Below are 27,814 nucleotides of genomic sequence, written 5' to 3' on the forward strand. Positions count from 1 at the left end.
CCCCCTAAATTTATCTATAGATAACCAATAAAGAAACACGCTTAAAGTAGAACTTTACAGAATACAAAACACTCAAAATAGTTGAATTTTAAATAAACAAAAAACTTTCACTTATAAATAAGTATAAATGAATAGCAAACGTCCAAACAACCTCCAGACTTTCATCTCCGATCTTCAACAATTAGGTAATCTTCTAAGCTTTAAAAGTTATATATAAATTTTTTATTTTATAAATTCATGATTATTGTTGCGTTCTAAATCTACTTATCACATGCATATTCAATATACACAAAAGTTTTGTTTATCTGTAAAAAATAAGTACTAAAATATTAATCAATAACACATGAAAAGCCTCTAGACTTCAATCTAACATCTTCAATAACATGAACTAATTCAATTCAATCAACTATGATTTATCATTTGGAAATTATATCACTCAAAAGGTCAACTTCACACCACATGAACTAATTTCGACATCAAGGATTCAAGCTTCCATATATTTGAATTCTTGGTTACTAATTTACTATTCTTACAATGCTAAAAGCTAATAATTTAATCTATGAATATTTACTTTGATTTTTTTACAAAAAGTCAACTTTAACTTCCACTATTCTTATTCTGTACAAATTTGCTATATTGCCTAAAGAACCATTTGATTGCAAATCCTAACAAGTTGTTTTGGCTTACAATTTTTGTTAACACAAGTGTTTGGTCAGCGAATTGCGAAATTCTTACATAGCTAAACAGTGGTAAGTGCATTATCTTTTGTAACACGCATCTATTCAAAAGCTTAACATTGCCTAACAACGTTTCTTAAAGTCTAAATTTGAAGTGCTTCTAAATAATATATACTTTCCATTAGTCTGTTCAAGATGTTTTGTCCATCTACTAATTTCCATTTTATCTATATTTTTTAAGTACGAGGATAAGCTCAAGTTCGAAGGGTGGCCCAAGCTGAGGTATGCCTTTATTTTTTATTTTATTTATTTATTTATTTATTTTTTATTTGTTATCAAACACAATTTCCATAGAGAATTTTCCTTCTCAAAGCTGTTTTGTTTATTTTTCATATTTTATTTTTTTTTATTTTATCAAACACATTAAATGGATTTTTAAGACATTGAGCTTATTTATGGGGAAGAGGACAAGTGGACAAGTGGTAAAAATGATCGACACTTGCTAACATATCCTACTTTTCATATATGGCAATCTCATAAACATAAGCATAGATGTAATACCCATAAAACTTTGAAACAAAACATCCTATACAGAGGGACCTATGGTGGCTTTTGCATTGTAAAATTACTTGGTGGTTAGTTGTCTGATCGATATCGTTTCAAGTTTGAAGTTAGTGACTAAGGCTAAAGGCCATAGAAAAGATTGCATCAGTGAAATATATTTCCGTACGCCACTATCTTATTAAGTAAATTTTAATTATCGCTATTCAGGATTTAATCTATGCTTCTCATGTAAATATTCAAATATAATGGCCAGGTGAGATTCGAGTATGAATTATTTCACTTTCGTATGCTTGGGGGAATCGTGTAATTGGCATACTACAAGTCAACTGAAACTTAAGTTAACCATGGTAACGGTCACAGCTTAATTTGTTTTACTGAAGCACCTACTCTAATGACCCGATGGATCACCTTGGAGATTGGAAGTTGCAAGGCTATAAAGTGGATATTCATTTAGTCCATTGCAATTGGACTGGAGTTTGGTGCAACTCAAATGGTGTAGTCGAGAAGCTTGATCTTTCCTACATGAATCTCAGTGGCCGCATTACTGATGACATCAAGTTTTGACGACAAGATGTCTGTTCGTAAAAAGGTAATGCAAATTTTCTTTGTTAAGTTGGAGCAATATTCATGTTCTGTTATACCGAGTCAAGTGTTTAACTATCTGGACGAGCAATATTATAGTTTGCAGCTTAAAATGTTGAACATGATAGCTACTGTGAAAAATGATGGAACCGTAGAATTTGAAGTTCACTAATAACTAATTTGTTGTAGATAATGGTAAATGAGATTAGGTTCTAAGGCATTTAGTTATTGTCACCCGAATGGGTATATGCATGGTACTCATTGAAAAATGTTACCATTATGATTCTTTATATATATTGAAGATGTTATTATAGGAAGTTAGAACTTCGAAAAAAAATATGCTCTTATGGGGATGATACATAGCGAGGCTTAAATTGTTTTGTTTTTTAAAAGAGTTACATGTGGGTCAGTTGTGACTCATTTATTGGTACAATCTGCAGCCAATATCTTCTGATAATGGGATCCTTACATAGAGATCTTGGATTTTTTATTATTCCTCTTTGGTAGTTCTGTGGTATCTACTAGATTTTATTTCCTTTTGTTTCTGTTATAGGATTTGCTTCTGTCTATATGGATGATGAGCGAGATGCTGAGGATGCAATTCGAGGACTTGACAGGGTGACAGGGCAGAATTTGGAAAACAGGGCTGGCGCCTTCGTGTTGAGTGGACAAAGGTATGTATGACAGGTCAAATCAAGCCATATGACGTGGGTTTGAATCACGACACAGTGATACGTACATGGAGAAGTTCCAGTTAAGGGATTAATGGAACGAGACGCAATGGGAACCTCCAGTACCCGCCTACAATGAAATATCTTCACTTCCCTAAGTGTGATATCATCTCTGTAAGCCTTGAAGTTCTGATCAAGAGCTACTAATTTAGTGTTCTGACTTGATTGTAATTTAATTCCACTTTGGTTTTGAGTTGTTAGGATATTGTAGGAAGTGTGGATTAATGAAGTGTTGGGATATGTTCCTTTGAAGGCGTTGAATTTACAGGTGATGCTGCAAGTCTTACGGATATGATGTTTGAATTTTATGAGGATGGAGAGGTGTAAATGGAAAGTTGTAACACAAATAGCATAGAGGATTATGACTATGACCAAGTCGACGATGAAAAGAGTCCAGATTCGAGTAGTGTGGAAGAAAGAAAAGTTTTCTGGGAGACACAACAAGAAGTTCTCCATGTAAGTTTCATGTCTTCTATACAAAACATTCGTTCACGGTTCATTATTATATATATAATGGGAACACCGCCCATGGTCTAGGACCAGGAATTTAATAAGGCGACATGACTGACTCCTATTCTACTTGATGACAATTCCTACAGGAGACCTTAAGAAAGACTAATTCTCTTGAGTCTAGGATAAGGAAAGTCACCAAAGAAGCACTCAAGAAAGACAAATTAGCTAGAACAATCTGCATTTGCCAGAGACCGATAGCACAGGGATGCCACAAATGTTTGATGAGCGACATTTCTGACGATCTTTGTAAAGCCGGTTACAATAGTGCCATTTGCAAGTCCAAATGGAGAAGCTCACCAAAAATTCAATCAGGTAAACAAAAAACAAACTCACGCCCTTTTGTACACATAAAAAACGAACAAACAAAAAACTCAAGAAAGAAAAGAAAGCCTATCCTCCCCAAAGTCCCAAACTCTCTCTCACTACCAAACTGCAATGCTTTATTTTTTCAACAGTATGTCTTTTATGAGTTTTTGATTTGCACAGAACTCTTCTTCTTCTTCCCCTTTCAACTAGGTATGTCTTTCAAACCATTTTTTTTTTGTTTGCATAATGATAATACCCCTTTGGTGATATTGGTGTATTTGCTTAAGTTCTATTTTTTTTTTTTTTTTTTTATGATTTAGTTAAAATTACTATCAGCAACAACTTCAATTGAGAAATTTATTTACGTAGTTTGCCTTCCATCGATTTGTAAGTTTTTTTTAAGCAATTTATTTATTTCGAGAGTTTTGAAACCTATTTCTTCTTCTTTGAATACAAATGCTAGAATCCACTCTAATCTGTCGAATATTTTAACTTTTACTCTATTGTTGATATTTTGTTCTCCGATTACACTTTAAGTGTTCTTCAATTGGATTTTCAGCACCTTTTGGTTTAAAATCAACAGTCTCAATTTGGATTTTTATTTAATGATTAATGATAAAACACACATTTATACACGTTTTGGTTTTCAGTTACTTATTTTCTTAAGTCCGAGGTCCACAGTCCGAAGTCCAAAGACCCAAGTCCAAAGTCCAAATTCCAACGTCCGTATAGTCGTACTTTTTAGTCAAGTTAACTTACTCACGTGGGTTTGGTAGGATAGGTCGAGTAAGGGATCGTCCAAACCTTAGGGCTCGGATAGGTTCACAACTGGAATTACAACTTTTAGTGAGTATGATTTTAGGTTTTTTAGTTGGTTTAATTAATTTAACGGTAATGTAAATTACTAATGGTGATTTCGATGTAAATAAACAAAGATGGAGAAACAGGGAGAGAGTTAATCAGCTCATGCAAAAATCGTTTTTCAACAGTTTACTATTACATCACTACATCTCTAATTCGTCTCGTGTTCGGAGACGACGTCGAGTATTGATCCCTAGTGCATGCCCACATCTCTAGGTCGCATTTCACTAGCATAAGGAGTTTCAATAATATCTCATCTCTGGTATATTATTTCAGCTCCCGCTCGATTTCACATCACCGGACGAATTGGAGAGTCAGTCTAACACTGCAGAGTCGCGAGACTGCCCCTGGAGCATCGCAGATCCAACTTTGTACGGCCTCGGCCATTTTGGGACCGGATATCAAATCTAAGCCTAATTCCTAAGTAGTGACTCTAGAATATTAAAGAGTCAATCCGGATTTTTTCACGAGCAGCATAACCCTCCCCGGGGGGGATTAGCTCATGGTCATAGAAGGAATAATAAAACTTGCTGTATACATTAAGTAAATAAATGCAGGATAGGAATTAAACTAGAAAAGAAATGACTGTTATTAAGGGTAAAATAACTTACAGTATTTAAGCTGCTGGAATGAAAATGGCAGAATGTAAGTACTGAAAAAAATCTAACTAGGCGGAAGCTAAAGCATTAATATGCTGAAGGGGTAATAATGAGGCGCACCACCCTCATATATAGGGCCGAGACTGAAGGCTATCCGTGAATGTTTTAATTTAGATTTAGCTTTATGCTAATTGAATGGTTCGAAACAAAGTTTTGTTTTAACTGTTTTAATTTTTGTCTTTTTGCTTTTTAAGTTTTGTCTTATAGCTCATTTCAATTCAAACCACCTGGTTTGAATTGGTACGTGTCTTCTCTCTTGCCAGGTGGTACCAAATTGAAACCATCATTTGCCACCTGCCTATGCTGACTCGTCATGCCTTCCGGGCCATAAAGTGGGTCCACTTAGTGTGTCCAGTGGCTGCGCCGATTTTGGCGTTTTTACGACTTTTTGTCCTTGCGCAGAGTTCGTCGCCCGGGTCGATATGGCAGCTTCACTAGCCAACGTCGGCAGCTAGATTTATCCGATTTGAGCTTCGGAAGTTTGCTGCTTCTTTATATGTGGACCCTCAGACCGGTTTTGTTCTTTTGGAAACTTCGCTCTAGTCAGGGCTTTGTTGGGCTTCTTCACGGGATTGAGTGGAAACTCCAAATATTCCCGTATTCCTGTACTTGGTAGCTTCACTAGCCAACGTCGGCATCTAGATTTATCCGATTTGAGCTTCGAAAGTTTGCTGCTTCTTTATATGTGGACCCGTTCTGCACTGGTTTTGTTCTTTTGGAAACTTCGACTCTAGTCAGGATTTGTTGGGCTTCACGGAGGTTGAGTGGGAAACTTCAAATATTCCCGTATTCCCGTACTTCGATGCATGTTTTATCACTATATTTATTTTAATTACGAAACCCCGCAAAAGTACCTAAAATATAATTATTACATGATTATTAAACACATAATCGACCAAAATGCTATGTCTCGGGGTTTAATATTACGTTTTGGGTGTTTATCACACCACCCTTTAAAACAGTGTTTTGCTTGTCCTCAAGCAAAGAAGAGACATTAAAATGATAAGTGGTCAAAAATGTGTTGTCCTAAGCTAAATCTCATTTCGCAGAGCGGTTGCATTGACCGTATGCAACAACAAGGCCTTGAACCACTAGGAATTCCCTAGTGGACGAAGTTATAGCCCTCGTGAGAGTTTTCCGAGAGAAGATACTCACAAACTTCATTTATACTACAACGACTCAAGAAAAAGGGTTGTTCCCTTAATTAATCTCGTGTATCTAGACATCTCACTAGCGTGGGGAAACAAGGATTTTATTCTTTTCAAATTCAAGTTAATATACATACAATAATTGAAACATCTACGTATGAGCATGCATGCAGTAATCTAATAATGAAATGTACGAAAGGGGGCCGTTTCGATCCTTTAGATAGCGCCCTTAATTAGGTTCTCACAGGTATGTGTCTAAACACAATTTCTCTCTTATTTTTCCACTCAAGCTTTGCTATCTCCAAAAGCAGGTGGGGCACAGCGTTTCCCACACACTCAATGACAGCTTAGAGGAGCCGAGGTCGAGAAGTCACAACTACTACTTATTATCATACTATCCTATTCCTAATTGAGCTAGAGGTCTTTATTAGGTGTTATGGGGCTTAGGTGGTAGTGTAGAAGAAAATGGAATGGAAAGTTCAAAAATGATAAGTATGAGAGAATAAGGTCTTGAGATATTTATACTAGAGAATCCTTTTTTTTTTCCCCGCTTCTAACATGGGTTTCCATACTTGGATTTTTCAAGCTTTTGTATTCCCTTTTGATTTGATTTTTTTTGGGGGGAATTCTAACCTTGACATTTCTTTTGAATTTTTGGAAACATATTTCTATTTTGTTCTTTTTCTTTTTTCTTCGAAACAGTAACTGATTTTGATTTGTGACAAGGTTTTTCTCTTCATTTTTTCAAGACTTCATCCTATTTCACATACTCATTATCTAGGTAGGCTTATTTATTTGTGGTTACTAGATGGGTAATGATTTTTTTGGTGAAGTAGAAAGTATTAATGAAAGGTTCAATGGGGTGACTAGTAAAAAAAAAATTTACAGTGTGAATTTTGGCTATATCGATCCAAAGAAGGCCTAAATTCTCGCGATAGAATTTGGGTAGTGATCAAGTAAGTAGACGATGTGAACTTCTCTATTCGAAGAACTACTCCTCTGTGTCATTACTCATATATCATACATTTGAGGTTTTTGGTTAGATTCTTACAGGATATGGAAACTAAGTTGTCTAACCATGGGTCCCAAAAACTTACTGCTATGTACATTTAATGATAGTCAGTGCATGAATGCTCATGAAAAGATGTAAAAACTATTGCATACATATTAAATTAAGTTTCTAAGAACAAGTTCTAATTTTGATGCTAGGGTGAGATTTCTAAATATTTTTCATCATAGAAAGAGAAACGAGAATTTGTCACTAAATACGTTTATTTAGACATTAAGTAAACTATATACAACTATGCATGCCTAATTTTTGCAAAAGGTTCTCACCACCCCCAAACAGTCGGACATTGTGTCCTCAAAGTGTTAAGAGGAAGAAAGAGTATACCTGAGAGGCTTTGAGCAAAAATAAAGCTGACATCTTCCACAGAAATTTATTGTAACACACTATATATTATACATCATAAAAGTATAAGCACACTGTTAGAGTAGCACACTGTTAGGTTATTTATTTATTTCACATCAAAACGTAAAACAAATATGTACATGCATCAACTCACATTGCCCCATCCTTGAACTAGGGGATAGTCCCTCCTTGCCTCGTCCCTGTAGAAATGTCATTCCTTTGCATCCCGCCAATCTATCATAGCTTTTCAGACTTCACTCCATTTCCTCTTCTTTGCATTGTCTAGATGAGCTATCATTTTATCATCATCAGGGAAAGAACGAACTTTCTTAAGATACCTTGCAGGGCGTGTCCATGTCCGAAATCGCAAAGAACGAATTATTTTGCTTGTTGGACACATAGAGTCGACCTTTACCCAACCCGAAAGGTGGCCGCGAACTTCGTGGAAGTACGCCCCCTCACTATCCCCGCATGTCAGAATCGGGTGGTGATATAGTGTTGCCGAAAAAGACCGAGCCTTCTTAAGATTCTCAATTACTAGTTCAGAATGTCAAGGTGGTATGTTCTTCGGGCCAATGCATGGAATGTCTTACATGCTGATTTTGATGCAGTGGAAAAATGCCAATCCCCCATGATGTTGAGAAGAATAAATAGCATGGCAGTTCCAACATTCATGGTCATACTGGCTAGTGGAATAGTGAATTCCGCCATCGCCGCCTTTCGCACGTTCTTTGACGTGGGCAAGGCCATCGCCATCTTGGGCAGCAAAATCTTCCCTAGAATAGTCATTAAGGTCATTCTCTATCATGTATTGAATGGGGAGATCCGGGTCAAGAGGAGGAAGGTCTAGAGCCATAGCCACCGTTGGCTCATAAAAGCGTGTCGGGTGTTACCAATACGTGAGTGTAAAACCATTTAAAGGGAAACCCCGGACAAAATTGGTAGATCTTCCATGTTATCATAAAAATAAGTTGCCAAACCGGGGAGTACGGGTATGTCCGCCCGGGTGTAGAATGAGAGAGTTCCAACCAACTGAGTGATGTAGTCTCGAAAAAAGATATCCATATGCCGGAGAATTCAAAGAATGAATGGAAAGATTGTTCGAATCATCTTTGGAGCTTCCATTGTGAAAAAATTGTGACCTGTTTAGACAAGGATAAACAAATATTAGAGTATGATGAGAATAATTAAGTAAAAACAAATTACCATACGAAAATTAAAAACTAAAAAGAAAATGATAGATAATATAAAATTGCAAAATTTAAATGGTTTCATTGGCCCAAGTAACGGCGAGGATCCTTTTGTGGGAGGGATCCGTTTATAAGATTTTCTATGCCGCCAATCCCGCAACAACATTTTTTGTTTTTAAATCCGTAAATCTCGGCTGGTTCTCCATTATGAGAGTGTGATTTGCCAAGAATTGGTTGTGGTCGTGCAAGAATTGTGGTTGTTGTTCTTCGCTTATTGTCCGCAGTCCCAAATTCAAGAAGGCCGGTGATAATAATGTTCGACGTTTGAATAATGTCATCAGTCCTTGTTGAATTAAGTTTAAGCCCTTCCATGGGATTAAATACATTGTTTAATGCATTTTCAGTAAAGATGTTGTCGGTGGAACAATCTTCGTTTGTTCCCCGCGACCGACATGGTTCTTTGCAACGCCGGGTTCCCAAATCCGTTCCTACATACCGAAAGTGAATGGTAAGAATGTTAGTTGTTCAAGAGGTGTATGAGGAGAAGTACTAGAAAACCCCAATGTATCATGATAAGTGTCACAATGGTTGGTAAAGGAGCTGCCTTTTTCCCCGCACGCGCGCATCGCATTCCGCAGAAATTTAATAATGCAAAAATCATTGCAAATTTGCTCGCAAGACCCGTGAGTAAATGGAGGAGGGGTTTGGTTATTTCGAAGTCTTAGACGTGCCTAGGACATTATGAGCTACCCATTGGATCACACGATAATTGGTTCTTTTGTAAAGATCGCCGATAAACAATAATGCTTTTTCCGGTTGTATTCGGCCGCGGAAGGATAGTTGCAAACATCAGATGCCGGATATTATCGAAAGGTGAATCCTAAAGGTGTACTCCTTGCTTTGTAATAGGAATTTGAAGTACCTCAGAGATGATTTCCATAGTCAATTCATGTCCGCATCCGTTAGCACGGACAAAGAATTGTCCGTTTTGGAAATAACCGCTTTTATAAAATAACAAGACCAATTCTCTGGAATAAAATGCTTGCTTATGGTGTAAAAGAGGGTACCATCCTCGACGTAATATTTCAGTGTCAAAAAAAGGATGAAAAAGACCATTTTGGAAATTTTTCCAAAATATTTTGCTCGGGCACGAAACTTCGAGTGAGGGCCATTAAAGATGGAGTGGTGGAAAAGAAAAAATTATTTTGGAAAAGGGAAGTTAAATTTTTGAGGTGTCTATCCTTGTTATAAATAGGCACCCATCCAAACTGTAAAAGATAACGCTTCGAGGTGTCACAGGGTAGTTAGACCACGGTATCTTCTAAGATATGTAAAAGTGGATGTAGTGTGGATGAGAAGAATGGGGCATATGACAAGGAGTGCCCTTTTTTTTTTTTTTTTTTTTTTTAAACTAGAAAAGAATAAGTAGAAGGACAAGGAAAATGTAGATTTACGATCACAATAAGATGTAAGAACGTACAACGGTATGGAAACACAACATAATGATACGATGACTTAAATACAAACCTAAATATTAGATAGAACTATATGCCACATTAACAACATGACTATAATAAAACAACCGAGCATGAAGACTTGAGTAGCATATTCAATCTGCTGCTACTCAAACTTTTCTAGTGCATCCATGAATCTTGAGCTTGGAGTGATCTAAAACGGTTTTTAGAATAAGAAGTGTAGAGGGAAGAATATGAAATGAGTGAATATGGAGGAAGAGTTGAACTTATTTATAGAAAGAAAAATTGTTTTCAACCGCTTTTTAGATGTGGTTCATGACCGCTTTTTCGACCGCTTTTTATGCTTTTTTTCATTATCGGTTTTTCGAACGCGTTTTATAAAACGTTAGTTTACGTTAAAATTTGTTATTTAAGTATGACATTTAAAATATATATTTATATATATGTATATAATTTATGATTACCTATATATTAGATATAGCTAATATATCAAGATAGAAATATTTAGGAACCATCTACTATTAAGCTGGAAAATGCAAACACGTAAATAAAGTATCTGATATAAATATTATACAAGACCGGAATAAATCTAACTACTGATGATCCTCAGGTGTTGTAGCAGAATCCTCGGGGGCTGCAGAAGAAGAACCCCGAGTCCCGCGACGCCGCGGCAAAGACGAGCTCCCCGTGGAGGCTAATCGCTTCCCGGATATCACCAAGAGTATCCATCACCTGAGCCTGAAACTGATGCTGGCTCACCATGAACATTCATATTGTCCTGAAATGCAGTCATGGAAGCTCTCATTTCCTGTTGGAATTCGCCCATGCTGTCTGTCATTGACTCGTGGCGAGTGGTCATATCTGTCCTTAACTCGCCCAAGGTACGTCTCATCGATACCTGGCAAGTGTACATGTCTCTCAGACCACTGTTCATAGCACGTAAGGCCTCTATGGGTTGGGTGATCTTACTCATGGCAGTCTCATCAAAGTAGGGTGGGTTAGAGGATCCTACGCTAGCGTGCTCGGCAGCCCTAGGTGCTGTGGGTTCCCAAGGGTCCTGTATGTATTTCTTGAAGACAAGCATATTCTCATATTGTGGTATAGGGAGTAGTGGGGTGGCGGACGTAAAACCCAGATTAATCATAACTTGCGTTACTAGAACGGCAAGAGGGGTCACCTAAGAGTAGCATGTGTGATAATATAAAAAAAAGGTAACGATGCGAAGTTACCCTTTCGCCTCGGAGGATCCGAGAAGGTGGAGGAAGGTCTTGTTGATGTCGGAAGGCTTCGAGGTGCCAATGACATTCAGTCACAATTTACCGGTTCCGTTCGCGCGACCGAAATACCGATACGCCAAGATTTCCGTCGATGTTGTACTCTCCCTCGATTAGCGGTCGAAAGCATTAGGTCATAAGTCCGTGGGGTACACGGACCGCCGCCGAAGTCAAGACGCGGGTCGCACGTGAGGAATGCCCCGGATCCCGGAGAGCAACACAGGTGTGACTTCGCGGGCGACACCCTCGACGGTGACTCCAAAAATGGTCGCCATTAAAGCTCCCATTGTCGTAGAATTTCATCACCAAATCCTTGGAATAAAGCCCTCCATTGGCATATAACAAACTCTCCCATCCTCTAGAGTGAATTTCGCGGATCAAAGAATGGAGCAAACATCCCGCTTTCAAAAACAAATTTCAAAAATTTCTTTCCACACAAATCCGTCTGTTTTCGGCCATTGCTGGTCTTAGAGAGAGGATGGCTATTGATTACTGATGAGGGGAAGAAATGGGATGTTCTGACGGAAGGAAAACTTGGTTGGAGATGTGAGGGTCTCGCGCGAGACCTGGTTTTAGTGTGGTCCTGTCTCGTGCGAGACTAAATCGAGAGGGGGCAAGATCCGGTTTTTTAGGAAGAAGAGTGATGTAAATGTGACGCGTGTTATCGGTTTTTTTGGGTTTAAATGGACCGAGAAATCAATATTTTGGTTGGGCCAAAAAATTTCCCGAAGCCCAAATCAAGCCTAAAGCCCGATTTAAACCTAAAAAATCTAAATGCTTACCCACGACTCGTTTGGACTCCGAATTGGACGAATGAGATACCGAAACGATTGGCACGAAAAATGCTATCCAATTGTATGAGTCTTTCTTGAAAGTCACAAATTTTTTTTTTTTTTTAAAAAGGTGAGTGTTTTATTTATAAACAAAGGTTTTATTTACATACAAGGGAGATATATGTGAAAAACACTGGATGTCCAGGGGAGTCACCATCTATAATCATAGACAACTGTCATGTCGGGCTCGAGTTTAACCCAATCCAGCCCGCATCGCGGGCTTCACCTCTATGTATTATGGGGTTAGGGGCAGGACGGTACCATCCTGGACCGTGCGCGCTACGGTCTAATAAAATTGCCCTTATTACATACGGCTATCCTCAAACCGCCCCAAGGGAACTCAAAGTAACCAATTCTAGGGTTGGTCTGGTGGAATCCATTGCCCGTTTATGTTCCAAGTATGCGACATCCGAGGTTGGATACGAATCTCATGTGCAAAACTTAATGCAGAGGGAAAAGGCAACAATATAAACATATCTACAAGGTGAGTCTTTTAACGTCAGATTCTCAAGAGGAATCGAAGTCTTTTAATGTCGATTCTCAAGACTAATCGAAGTCTTTTAACGCCGATTCTCAAGACTAATCCCACCTCGGTGGAAGAAACAAATACGGGCGATTTAAGATTATCCCCGAAAGCTGGTGTCAGACAAAAGTATACCTTAAACTGGCTAGTATCGGATAGGAAGTCAGGGCCTAGACAGAAAGGTGTTTGGCAATGCATACACCAGCCCATCCTTCGCGCACGTCGTTTACGAGCAAAAGAACTATGACTATTCCTTATTCGTGATGAGTGAGACTTACACCAAATGATTAGCTGAAGTTCGCGAGGTAGAGAGTAGAAAAGGGAAGAGAAGGAAGGAGGTGAAATTTTAGGTACTCATCGTTTACCGAAAGGTACGTTTGCTCGTGTTGCATAAGACAATTATACTCATTTCTGAAAAAGAGTTCTCGTGGATTAAGGTTCCGGCACTTGCAACCACACACTTCAAAGAACTTTGGAGATCATAAGATAGAAGATGGCCCGGCTACCAAAATGGCGTACCCTCTATAGAAACAAGATTGAGTACGCCCAACGAAACATCTAGTCAGTGTATACTGGATTCTGAAAAAGAGTCTGTTCAACATCTGGTGAGCGTAATTCGTGGTAATATTTTAGGCATTGTCCATTGACTTGAAATTCACTGTTATCTTTTGGATTAAGCAAAGAGATTGCCCCATAATGTTTTACAGCTGACACAATGAAAGGACCGGACCATCGTGGTTTTCAATTTACCGTGAAAGATGTGTAATCCGGAGTTGTACAAGAAAACTTTTTGGCCAATTTTGAAATCCTTACATAAAATGTGCTTGTCGCGGCACTCTTTTCATATTAGCTTTGTAGGATTTCAAAGATCATAAGCATCACTCGAATCTCCTCCAGCTCATTTAATTTAGTTTTAAGCTTTTCGCCTACCTCGATGATATTGTAATTGAGGCTTTTGATGGCCCAAAAGGCACGATGCTCAAGTTCAACCGGCAAATGACAAGGTTTTCCAAAACAACGCGGTAAGGAGACATCCCTATAGGTGTCTTAAATGTCGCTCGGTATGCCCACAAGGCATCCGTAAGCCGGAGAGACCAAATCCTTCCTTGAGGGGTTGACAGTTTTTCCAGAATAGACTTTATCTCTCTCGTTGGAGACTTCCACTTGGCCACTCGTTTTGTTTGTGGGTGGTACGGAGTAGCAACCTTGTGAGTAACTCCATATTTCTTCATTAAAACCCAAAAATTTTGTTACAAAATGTGTACCCCCATCATCGATGATAGCTTTGGGAACACCAAAACGAGAGAAAATGTTTTCTTTACAAATCTCACGGCGGCCTTTATGGTCATCCGAGCGACACACGCGAAAGTGCCTCAATCCATTTGGACACATAGTCTACAAGCGACTAAAATGTATAGAAAACCTTGAGAAATAGGGAAGGGTCCCATAAAATTAATGCCCCAAACATCAAAAATTTCCATAATCAAGATAGGATTTAGGGGCATCATATTTCGTTTGGTAATTCATCCTAGGTGCTAACAACGAATGCAAGCTATGCAATGTTCGTGTGCATCGCGAAAAAGGGTATGTCAATAAAAACCACATTGTAACACCTTAGCCGCAGTTTTCTTTCCACTGAAATGACCTCCGCAAGATTGTTCATGGCAAAAGGATAATACGTCGGTGTGTTCCCAATCGAATGCAAATAATTTAATGAGTTGGTCGGAACAATACTTAAAGAGGTAGGGTTCATCCCGTAAATAATATTTTACAAGTGGATAAGAACTTTTATGATCGGGACGCGACCAAAAGGAGGGACTTCCTCAAGAATTCAGGTAGTTAATGATATCCACGCACCATGGAGATGAGAAAATAGAGTACAAGTATTCGTGCGGGAAGGAATCACCGATGGCTTCAGAATCACTATCGATGTCACCAACCAGCCTTGATAAATGGTCGGCTACTTACATTTTCGGGTTCCTTTCTTGTCCTTGATTTCCAGGGTGAATTCTTGTAAGAGAAGGATCCAGCGGAACAATCGTTGTTTTGCATCCTTTTTCGCGAGTAAGTACCGAATTGCGGCATGGTCAGTATATACGATGGTCGATGTTCCAACTAGGTAGGGGCGAAACTTATCCAAAGCATAGACAACAGCTAGGAACTCTTTCTCAGTTGTGGTATAATTGCGTTGAGCGTCATTAAGAGTTTTACTAGCGTAGTAAATGACAATGGGTTTGTCGTCACGTCGTTGACCTAGCACGGCACCAATAACAAAGTCGCTAGCCTCACACATCAGTTCGAATGGTTTAGACCAATCAGGGGGTTGAATGATTGGAGCGGTAGTCAGAGCGGTTTTTAGAGTATCAAAAGCTTGTTTGCAATTGAAATTGAAGTCGAATACTGTATCTTTAAGCAGGAGATTGGTTAAGGGTCGAGCAACTTTAGAAAAATCCTGAATGAATCTCAGAAAAACCTGGCGTGGCCTAAAAGGCACGGATATCACTTAACCGTGACGCGGGAAAGGTAGCAAAGCAATTTTAACAATTTTAGCTTTATCGACTTCTATCCCGTCTTTCGAAACAATATGACCTAGAACAAGTCCTTTGGTAACCATGAAATGACACTTCTCCCAATTGAGTACCAGATTTTTCTCTTCACAACGCGTTAATACTTTAGAAAGGTTGGATAAGCAGTCGTCAAAGGAATTTCCGTAAATGGAAAAGTCGTCCATGAAGATTTCCATATAACGTTCCACCATATCACTAAAGATGTGAAGCATGCAGCGTTGGAAAGTGCCTAGGGCATTACAAAGGCCAAAAGGCATTCGTCTGTATGCAAAGGTTCCAAAGGGACACGTGAAAGTTGTTTTTTCTTGATCGGCGGGATCGATGACAATTTGGAAGTATCCGGAATAGCCATCAAGAAAACAGTAGTAAGCATGACCGGCTAAATGTTCTAGCATCTGGTCAATAAATGGGAGAGGGAAGTGATCTTTACGGGTTCTGGCATTAAGTTTGCGATAGTCAATGCAAATTCTCCATTTCAAAGGAATGCGAGTGGAGATGCACTCACCATTTTCATTTTGTACAACTTGAATGCCGGACTTTTTGGGAACAACGTGGGCAGGACTAACCCAGTCACTATCTGAGATAGGGTATATGATACCCGTATCAAGTAAACGTAAAACTTCCTCTCTCACTACTTCCTTCATGGCGGGATTAAGGCGGCGTTGTGGTTCTCGCGATGTCTTTGTGCCGTCATCAAGATGTATACGATGCGTGCATATGCTAGGGTCTATTCCCTTGATGTCATCTAAGGATCATCCGATAGCGGAGCAAAGTTGTTCACTTAATGACATGAATCAAACGCGGCCTCTTCGCCTCGTAGTCAAGTGAGCGAAATTATTATAGGGTGACTACCATCGAGATCGAGATGCACGCATTTCAAATCGAGGGTAGAGGTTTTAAATCCGGAGTTGGAGGATTGAGGATCAAGGATTCGTGAGGGATCATCTCTTCAATGGATAGAGTGAATCCGGTTCTTCTGAATCAGTTTGCACCGAAGCATTAGGGTCAAATAGTGGTACTGACTCTAATAATGCATGGACATCCCTTATGTAATGAAGTCATCGCCAAACTCCGGATTATCAAAAGAAAGAAATTGGTGTATCTCGTCTGGGGGAAAAGAGTTTGTGAAATAATCATGTTCCAGACTATCAACCAAGCTAATCTCGCCCTCCATTATAGGATCGGGAAGCTGTTTCATTAATTTGAACATGTTGAGTTCGACAGAAAGGTTCCCAAAAGACAATGTCATTAAACCGTCCCGACAATTTATGAGAGCGTTAGCAGTTGCAAGGAAAGGACGTCCCAAGATGATAGGGATGGAGTCACAGGCTACTTCAGTATCTAGAATGACAAAATCCACTAAGTAGTAAAAATCTTGGACCTTTATTATAACGTTCTCTACTATGCCTTTTGGGTACTTGATGGAGCGATCCGCGAGTTGCAGAGTCATATTGGTAGGTTTTAATTCATGAAGACCTAACTGCTTAAATAAGTAGTAGGGAAGTAGGTTAACACCGCACCTAGGTCTAAAAGTGCAATGAAGATATACTTGTCGCCCAACGCATGGTACGGTTGGTCGACACGGGTCTTGTACTTTACCACACCATTGGTAGTGGTAATCGAGGGAAACCGCTTTCGATGAGGAACGCTTTGTTGAGGTACATTCGTACGTCGTTTGGTGGTGCACATGTCCTTCAAAAACTTGGCATGCTTGGGCAAATGCTTTAGCGCATCTAGGAAAGGTAAGTTTATGGTCAAATTTTTGAAGGTTTCACGGATCTCATCAAAACGTTCATCATGTTTGTTCCTTACCAAACGGGCAGGGAACGGAGCTTTTGGACGGAATCACGTATAAGGATCAGTGGCGTCTTTCCCTAGGGACATAGGTGTAGATTTTGAAGGTACAACTTCGTCCATTATAGGTTGCGAGGTAGGAGTTGGAAGAACCATACCGCGGACTTTCGCCGATTCCTCGCCCGCATAATGATATTATTGTCGATGGTTCGCCGTAACGAAGAGTGGTAATGGCATTTACCTCACCCGGCTTGGATTACTAGGTCCCGGTGCATTGTTGAGTTCAAAGGCAATGTTTGTAGGCTTAGGGTTTGGAACCGCTTTGGCCGTGGAACACTTTGACTTTTATCCCGAAAGCTAAACCGGTGAAGAGACCATTGGATAGAAGCTAGGATTTGATTATGTTGATTCATGTATGTCAGGAAAGTTTCAACCGTTTTATCGGCAGTGGATTGTACCAAGGGAGTAGCAGGAACTAGTTCGCGGTTATTATTCATTGGTTAATTTTGGTAGTCATATCCTTGATTAGCGGGAACAAGGTTGCGGTTATTTTGGTACCCTATATTTGCATTGTTAGGAAAATTACTTTGCCCTTGCTGGAATTGTGGAGGATTTCCTTGACGATAGGAATTGTAGTTCGGGTGGTCGATGACAGAACGTTGTTGCCACCTGAAGGAGCTTGTTGTTAGACAGGGGGTGCCCAAGCGGAATTCGGATGTTGTCGCCAAGGTGCATTAGGGATGTTGAAAGCACAAGCCTCTTCAGAAGGTTGGGGAAGACACCCCGTATACCAAAGGACAATAAGAATCGGCGTGCTCAAGACTTAAACAAAGAGGGCATGGGGAAGCGTTGGCAGCCATGACCTGTTTGGGTTTTTGTTCATTTACTTGTACCAAAAGAGCATCGACCTTTTTGTTTAGGGACTCGATTAGAGTTTTTAATTACAGATCGGGTTTGACCTCGAACATAGACGTAACTTTGGTAGGAGTGTTTTTAGAAGATCTAGAAGAATCAGTGTTTCCCCAATGGGTGCTTCGTGAGGCCTGTTTCTCAAGAAAAGTGTATGCTTCAAGAGCCTTTGTCCATGAAACAACCGCCCTCATGATATCTAATGTTTCCTTTTGATGGTCGAGAGACCATTAAAGAATGAACAGAGACTAATCTGGCGTGCGAAGTTGATGATAGGGACATTCAAGAAGTAGATCAAGAATCGCTCCACGCTCAAAAAGGATTCCCGGGGTCTTTGGTGAAAGAATTGAATCTTTTGAAGCATTTCTGTAGTTTTCTTCTGAGTATAAAACTTTATTATGAATGCTTTAACAAGTTTGGCCCATGTGTCAATGGATTGCGGCGCTTGTCCGGCGAGCCAAACTGAAGCTTTATCAGCTAAGGTGAAGGGAAACAACCTAAGCAAAACTTGTTCGTTGGTAACGGTCAGATGGCGGAAAGTGGTGACTACTTGTTGCATCCGACAAAGATGATTGTACGGTTTTTCATGGTCTAACCCATGGTAAACAGGTAACAAACCGAAAATGTTTGGCGGAATACGAAAATCACCTACAATCGCATCGAGTTTAATGCAGGAAGTAGGTCATAATTATCCGAAAGGGGTTTCTCGACTGTGAGATTTTCCTCAGCCATAATTAAAGGAGATAATGGCAACGGAGATGTTTGACGAGGTTGATTTACGGAGGAGGGACTATGTCTAGGAGATAACATAAACAGTTGTTTCTTGTATTTTCGACGATGATATGTAAGTTCTAATTCCTTATGTTTATCAGACCGTAGTCTCATACAAATATAAATTTTAATTTAAGGCTCATAAGGAACGAATAATGACTGGAGGTTTAGAATTTATGAAGGAGGGAGTTAAAGCACGTCTTCCTGAGTTGTTGCTAACTCGAGCAGGGAAGCTAGGATAACGTGTGAATATTCCAGCAGCCAGGTCACCTGAGAGAATTGAGGGAGGTTGTTCGTGCTAGCACGTTCCTTAATTAGGCAACCTCAATTTTTTCAAGTTTCCTAGGCAATTGATGGAATAGGATGATGATTTATGATGGTGTATTATGCGGGGTGTTATTAAGATGATTTAGATGAAATTTTTAATTACTATGATTTTTTAATTTTTTAATTTTTATTATTTTTTTTTGTTTACGTAATTAATGTATTATAGAGACGTGATTACGAAATATGCAATTAAAACGATAGATGCCAAAATAGAAACTAACTAACATATACTAGTTTACGCAGAAAGTCTACCCATGCAAATCTATATTACTTATCGTGCAACTATGTGTAAGTTATACGTGAGTTAGGGGAATGTCGAGAACGAACTCATGCAATTGAATACCGTGTACGTGAATTGATGTAACATACACATACAAAAATATTCTAAGCAGATGGTTTGACGCTACGCATATATCAAAATATATTTGAATCATATTGTGTTAACGTGAATATGTAATGACGAACCACCTTTACATGCAAGGAGTCCTCATGCCAACATACAAATATACGAGGTAAAACAGGTTATAGCAAATAATATCCTTGACAAAGTTTGAGGAGTTTAAGAGTTTGAAACCCGGCCCCGCGATTCCTCGTGATAGCGATCGACTACTCCCGAGCTTATGCTTACTAGAAAACAGGGACCAAATAGCCCAAAAAAGTATTGAAAAGGAAAGTGGCCTCAGACTGAAAAACCGGAGTGTTGATACTCCAAGTTAGTCTCACAGGTTACTAATTCAGTCCTCGCCCGAGACTCTTTTTGTCTGTTCAAGATTTCAAATTCCTACGGAGTACTTAGATCGTGCTAATGAAAATAAACAAACTTGGTTCACGATATTTGTTAGTAGAAAAGTTAAGGTAAACCTGTTAAAGAAACTTCGTTAGTATTGTAACATAAATGAAAATTAAAAAGATGAGGAGGTAGGAGAGGGTTTTTATGGATGTATTCCAGGTTATTACGTTAAGTCCAGAGTCCTTCGTGCTTGTGGCGCCATTTGATAAAACAAACATTTATACACGCTTTTGGTTTTCGTTACTTATTTTCTTAAGTCCGAGGTCCACAAACCCAAAGTCCAAGTCCAAAGACCCAAGTCCAAAGTCCAAATTCCAACGCCCAGAGATAGTCGTGACGTTTTAGTCAAGTTACCTTACTCACGTGGGTTTGGTAGGATAGGTCGAGTAAGGGATCGTCCAAACCTTAGGGCTCGGATAGGTTCACAACTGGAATTACAACTTTTAGTGAGTAGGATTTTTAAGTTTTTTTTAATTGGTTTAATAAATTTTACGATAATACAATTAATGTAAATTACTACGGTGATTTTTATGTAGGTAAACAAAGGTGGAGAAACAGGGAGAGAGTTAATCATGCTCATGCAAAAATCATTTTTCAACAGTTTACTATTACATCACTACATCTCTAATTGCCTCGCGGTTGTTCGGAGACGACGCCGAAGTATTGATCCCTAGTGCATGCCCACATCTCTAGGTCGCATTTCACTAGCATAAGGAGTTTCAATAATATCTCATCTCTGGTATATTATTTCAGCTCCTGGCTCGATTTCACATCATTTGGGATTTAATTGGAGAGTCGGTCGACACCAGAGAAGTCGCTACAGACTGCCTGGAGCATCGCGAGTCCAACTTTGTGATCTCGATCATTTTGGGACCGGATATCAAATCTAAGCCTAATTCCTAAGTAGTGACTCTAGAATATTAAAGAGTCAATCCGATTTTTTTCACGAAGCAAACATAGATAACCCCCGAGGGGATTAGCTCATGGTCATAGAAGGAATAATAAAACTTGTTGTATACATTAAGTAAATAAATGCGGGACAGGAATTAAACTAGAAAAGAAAATGACTGTTATTAAGGGTAAAATAACTTACGATTTAAGCCGCTTTGGAATGGAAATGGCGTAATGTAAGTCTTGAAAAAAAAATCTAACTAGCGGAAGCTAAAGCATTAATATCTTTGAAGGGGTAATAATGAAGGCGACCCCCTCATATATATAGGCCGGAGACCAAGGCTATCCGCGGAATGTTTTAATTTAGATTTGGCTTTATGCTAATTGAATAGTTCGAAACAAAGTTTTGTTTTAACTGTTTTAATTTTTGTCTTTTTGCTTTTTAAGTTTCGTCATGTAGCTCATTTCAATTCAAACCACCTGGTTTGAATTGGTACGTGTCTTATCTCTTGCCAGGTGGTACCAAATTGAAACCATCCTTTGCCACCTGCCTATGCTGACTCGTCATGCCTTCTGGGCCCGCAGAATGGGTCCACTTAGTGTGTCCAGTGGCTGCGCCGATTTTGGCGTTTTTACGACTTTTTTTCCTTGCGCAGAGTTCGTCACCCGGGTCGCTATGGCAACTTCACTAGCCAACGTCGGCAGCTAGATTTATCCAATTTGAGCTTCGGAAGTTTGCTACTTCTTTATATGTGGACCCGCTCTGCACTGGTTTTGTTCTTTTTGAAACTTCGGCTCTAGTCAGGCTTTGTTTGGCTTCACGGGGATTGAGTGGGAAATTCCAAATATTGTACTTGGTAGCTTCACTAACCAACGTCGGCATCTAGATTTATCCGATTTGAGCTTCGGAAGTTTGCTGCTTCTTTATATGTGGACCCGTTCTGCACTGGTTTTGTTCTTTTGGAAACTTCGGCTCTAGTCAATCTTTGTTGGGCTTCACGGAGGTTGAGTGGGAAACTTCAAATATTCCCGTATTCCCGTACTTCAATGCATGTTTTATCACTATATTTATTTTAATTGCGGAAACCTACAAAAGTACGAAAATATAATTATTACATGATTATTAAACACATAATCGACCAAAATGCTATGTCTCTCGGGGTTTAATATTACAGTTTTGGGTGCTTATCAATTAATAAACCAACACTTTCTGATTTAGTATCATTATGACGTCTACCACTTTCATCCACTCTATAGAACTTCAGAGATTATGATGACGGGATAAAAAAAACTTTTACATACCAGCTCTTAACCTAAGTTTGAAATCTGTCTTCTATTATCTCCTTTGCTTTGAGTCGAAGACATCAATGTGAAGTAGTGATTTCAGATGAGGTTAGGGGTTGATTAAGCATCCATGTATTTGTAAACTCATTTTTATTTATGTTATTTGTTCCCCGTAACTTGGTTGTGCATAAATTTGTGAGGGGTATTGGTGGATCTATTTAGTTGAATATTCATATTTGAGGTGCTTATGGTACTTGCTTCCTGTCTTTGGATTAGCTCTTCGATATTGGAGCTGTGGTCTGTTTGTTGAAAATGTGAAAAGGTAACTAACTTTGATGAATTCCCCAAATGGCTTCTATCTTTTCTTGAGATATGTTTTTTAATTTTTCTTATGAAAGTAATGCCTCACTTGAGACTTATGTTCCTCTTTTGTTCTGCTTTGTCCATCATATTCTATGAATTGAAGTTGATCCAATTGGAGCACAGAAGAAAGTGTTGGATATTGCTAATAGCTTCGGGCTTTGTATAACTGTTGTCGTGGCATTGGAGGTTGCTTTAGCAAAATCAGGTATGCTTCCTTCTTCATTGGATATGAATATATTTACGAAGTGCTTCTGGAAAGGTAAATGACATTACAGAATATTAACAAATCATGATTTTATGCAGTGTCCATAATCATAGATTAAGCTTATCTTAAATCAAATTTTATCTGTGGTTTAGTAATTTTAGTTTATTTGGCTTTGCCTTTTCTGGTTGAATTATCCAAAAGACCAACTTATTGGTGTACTGTGGCTCGAAATCAACTTTGCATTTTTTATTTTTTATTTTATTTTTTTATTTTTATTTTATTTTATTTTTTTTCTTTTTCCAATTTAGTAATTTTTATTAAGAAGACTGTAGAATTACAAGAGATTGTCTTAATTATAAAATTCACAGTCAATCTCATGAAAATCTAAAATAAGTGACGTGAGGAGATTCCCAACTTGAAAGCCATTAAGGTCTCCCTACGTACAAAATTGGTGCCTGAGTATCTAAAATTATTGTATGCTTTGTTGCTTGGTCAGCAACAAAGTTGGCTTCCCTCCAAGCTATTGTCAAGTAAATTGCCTCTTGCATCTTTCTCATCTTGGTCTAATCTCCCACGGAATCTGCGAGTTACCAAAGTTCATCTAAAGAAATGGATGTTTTCTTTAACAAATAAGTAAACCCCATTTTCAGAAATTAAAGTTTCAACAATTTAGAGGTCATGTAATTGAGAACTGTTGTTATGATGATACATGCTTTACTAAATACTCTTTTGTTTGCTAAGGAACACGTAATGCATTGAAGACAAAAACTAATAGATCAATCATAACGCCATAGCTTAATGAACCTTTGGTACTCATGTTCTAAAACCCGCATGTTAATTAATTTCCTTTTAGTCACAGTATTAAGATTTTTGCAAACCTTTTGACTCTAATAGGGGTAGTTTGCTCGAGGAAGAAGATGAAGAGTTGATTTCAAAGCAATTAGTAGCCATATATAGGATCGAATTTTAAGATCCTGACATGCGGCAATAGCAGCTGAAGAAGTCCCAAAAAGCCTATAATGCCTTGGTGTCAGGCCGATGGTGGAATGGTTCAACAACTCAAATATTCAGAGGAAACTCACTGAAGACAATCGTGTTGTAGAGAAACTGAGAGATAACACTCGCTACCATTTCTGTGTTTTCTCTGACAACACTCTTGCTACTTCAGTAGTTGTCAACTCAACTGCGTTAAATTCCAATCATCCGGATAAGATTGTGTTCCACCTAGTGACTGATGATGAAGTCAACTATTCTCCAATGAGGGCCTGGTTCGCCATGAACAGTTTTCGAGGAGTGTCAGTTGAGGTTCAGATGTTTGAAAATTTTAGCTGGCTAAATGCTTCATATGTTCCTGTCATGAAGCAACTCCAAGATTCTGACACTAAGAAAACTACTTCTCTGGAAGTAGTGATGGAGGTCGAACTCCAATTAAGTTCCGCAACCCAAAGTACTTGTCTATGCTTAACCACTTGAGGTTTTATATTCCAGAAGTTTTCCCCGCCGAAGAAGGTGGTATTTCTTGATGATGATGTTGTGGTTCAGAAGGATCTCGCGCCTCTATTTTCAATTGATCTGAATGGCAATGAAAATGGAGCTGTTGAGACATGTATGGAGACATTTCACAGATACCACAAATACTTGAGCTACTCACACCCCTCATTTCGCGATTTTGATCCCCGATGCATGTGGTTGGGCTTTTGGAATGAATATATTTGATTTGGTTCAATGGAGGAAAAGGAATGTTACTCGCATCTATCACTATTGGCAAGAAAGGATTGTTGATAGGACTTTGTGGAAGCTTGGTACACTGCCACCGAGACTCTTGACTTTCTATGGGCTGACTGAACCATTGGATCCTAAGTGGCACGTTTTGGGGCGGGATACACTAATGTCGACCCCCAAATGATAGAAAAGGGAGTTGTTTTGCATTTCAATGGGAACTCAAAGTCGTGGTTGAAGATTGGGATGGAAAGGTATAAGCCACTGTGGGACAAATATGTTGATTATTCTAATCCTATGTTGCAAATTTGCAATGTCCATTAACATTGAAGGTATAAAGTATTTTCTTTGGAAGCTTACCATTGGACGGGGTCATTGTTCTTGGAAACAATGTACCTTGGATGGTATCATTACCTTGCTCTTGAGAACGCTTGCCATGTCCTAAAATGATAGTTTGTATATGATACGTGGTAGGTGTTCCAAGAAATTAAAATTGACACCATACCATGTAAGTTTCATGTCTTCTATAAAGAACATTCGTTCATGCTTCATTACTATATATATAATGGGCACATTGCCCATGGTCTAGGACCAGGAATTTAATAAGGCGACATGACTGACTCCTATTCTACTTGGTGATAATTCTTACAGGAGACCTTAAATAGGACTAATTCTCTGGAGTCTAGGATCAGGAAAGCCACCAAAGAAGCACTCAAGACAACAAAATTAGCTGGAACAATCTGCATTTGCCAGAGAAGAATGGCACAGTGATGCCGTAAATGTTTGATGAGCGACATTTCTGACGGTCTCTGTAAAGCCGGTTACAATAGTGTCATTTGCAAGTCAAAATGGAGAAGCTCGCCAGATATTCCATCAAGTAAACATAGCATATATATTTGGATTTGTGTGGTAATTAAAATGAGAGTTGTTGGAGTCATCTGCTAAGAGTATATGGTATGGTATCTGCAGGGGAACACACCTATATAAATGTGGTGGACAAAAACACGAAGAAAGGAGAGGTGAGGGTAGTGATTGAGTTGAACTTTCGAGCTGAGTTTGAAATGGCAAGAGCAAGCAAAGAATATAATCAATTAGTCGACAGGCTTCCTGAAGTTTATTGTTGGAAATGTGGAAAGGTTACGTACTTTAATCAAGATCAGGTGCTCTGCTGCAAAAACATGCATGAGGGAGAAAAAAGATGCACATGGGTCAATAGAATTGTACATTACTGTCTTTATTTGCTTGGGCCTATTAATCCGTTAGAAGCTATGACTCTTTTAAATATTGTTGAAAACAATTGGAACCTAGCAATGGATCCTAGAATGACAGAATGTCAGCACAAAAGGACCAATATATAATTATACTTCGTATATTTGAATTCAATTAATCATTATGCAAAGCAAAACACTTTTTTGAAATAGATTCAATATCAATGTATGGGTTTAAACAACACATAAGGGCTTAAAATAGTATATGGACCCAAATAATAAGCCTGGAAAAAGTAATGTAAAATACGAAGACTTCTAATTACACTCAAATAACTGGAAAAAAAAGAGTCTTAACCCTATACTAATACTTTTCATCGAAAAACAATTAGCTTCAAAGGCAATTTTTATTCTAAAAAATGGTCTATGAGAAGAAAATATCAATCTCATTCAAGGATATTCTTGAAAACTTTATTGTCAAACTCAATATAGAAGATCCTCTAATTTACACCTATTCTCTCGAAAATGATTTGCACGTATCAAATATAACCATAAAAATTCCTGAAATAAAGCCTTTTTTCCATAAATTTGAAGGAGTTCCAACAATTGTCAAAGAGGTATCTCAAACTTCTGCAGCAATTAAAGTTATTGATTTCCTACGTGACGTTTACGATTATGAAGTTGTTGACTATAACTATAATCCCACGACATCAAAATGAAATCTTACAATTGGATATCAAGAAAATGCAGCATTTTTGTAGAATGTGGGAAGAAGAAGTCAACCATTTGAACAATGAAATTCAACTTATAAAAGCTTCCAATAAAGCTTAAAAAGATCACTGATATTTTAGTTTATTCACTATTATGTTACTTTTCAATTTGAATAAAGATATGTTATTATGATCAAATTTTGTCTTTATTTGGTATCAGTTCAATTAGTGTCAATATATTTTTATGTTTGTTATTATGTTATTATGTTATGTTATTAAAGAAAATTTTGGCCGAGATGTAGTTATTATATCTGTATCATGATGCAGTTCCCCTGATGTCTCCAGTGCATTAGATGCTCATAAGTTGAAACTAACCAAAAAGTACTAAAATTTCGACAAGGAAATATAACTAATCCTTTCCACAAGGAAATATACGCAACCGGGTCAACTTTCCACAAGGATTGGGTCAACCTAGAACAAACAGGTTGGCTAACAAAACAAGGAGAATACATAAGGACGTCGAAGCAATTTGAGGATGACAGAACGTTATCTCAGTTGGGCAATAAAATCGTATAAGATTCATAAACTTTATATATTTTAGGATAATATCATTATCACATAGTCGTACTTTCCAAAACCCATAAAAATATGGATATATGTAATTAAAAAGACTTCTAATTAAAGTCAAATCACAAAACAAAATGGACTCTTCACCCTATGAAATATATATATACCAACCACATACGTTCTCAACACTATTTATTCCACGCCAGTTGCCAGGTACACTATTTCTCCCTTCAAAGATTAAATTCTTTGGTAAACTTACTTTCATTTTCTTTTGTTACACTCATTTAATATATGTTTTTTATTAAACTACTATAATTAAAAACTGCAGGTCATGGAGAATCAAACATACAGCAAGAAGATCGTGGAGTACGAAACAAAACACAGTGTTTCACTGAAGAGTGCACTTAAAGAAATTCTCAAAAAAGAAAAGATTTATGAAGAACCAGTTTACAGTTCAATATTTGAGAACTATCAGTACGTAGCGGATGTCGCAATCAATATGCCTATACTAAGAGAATACCATAAAGATCCAAATTATCCTATCATACAAACATCATTTGGAACATATCAAACCAAGAAAATCGACTCAAAAAATCTTGCTGCAGGAAATGCCATTCGCTATCTACAACAGATATACAAGTTTAAAATACTAGATGTGAACTACAATGAACTCATAACTAGACGTGAAGAGCTCTACGAAGCAAATATTCAAGTAGAAGAACTTCATATGCAGATTAAAGCATTGAAAAAAGATAATGCTTATTTAAAGGGAATAAACGAATACTTGCTTATAGGCGCACCAAATATGGAAATTGACGACCTCAGAATTCCCGAGGAAATATTCACAACCGATTGGAAGAGCAAGTGTTAGGAAAACAATGTCATTCTTAATATTTATGTTCTTAGTTTACACATTGAATTTTGTTATTAACATCCTAATAATGTTTATTAATTAAATTCCATCT

General features: G+C 38.2%; 2 pseudogenes across 1 annotated transcript; both read left to right on the forward strand.

The window, feature by feature from the left end:
* On the forward strand, positions 1-27,720 carry LOC147515228 (uncharacterized; annotated as a pseudogene). The gene is made up of 6 exons (XR_015212971.1): positions 1-959; positions 1,495-1,830; positions 2,377-3,010; positions 3,154-3,379; positions 25,337-25,597; positions 27,178-27,720. The product of XR_015212971.1 is annotated as an uncharacterized LOC147515228 (transcript).
* LOC147515229 (putative galacturonosyltransferase 10 pseudogene) lies at positions 23,656-24,857 on the forward strand (annotated as a pseudogene).
* Positions 27,721-27,814: the final 94 nt, after the last annotated feature.

This window comes from Coptis chinensis, chromosome 2, assembly GCF_015680905.1.
Source record: "Coptis chinensis isolate HL-2020 chromosome 2, ASM1568090v1, whole genome shotgun sequence".
Classification (NCBI taxonomy): domain Eukaryota; kingdom Viridiplantae; phylum Streptophyta; class Magnoliopsida; order Ranunculales; family Ranunculaceae; genus Coptis; species Coptis chinensis.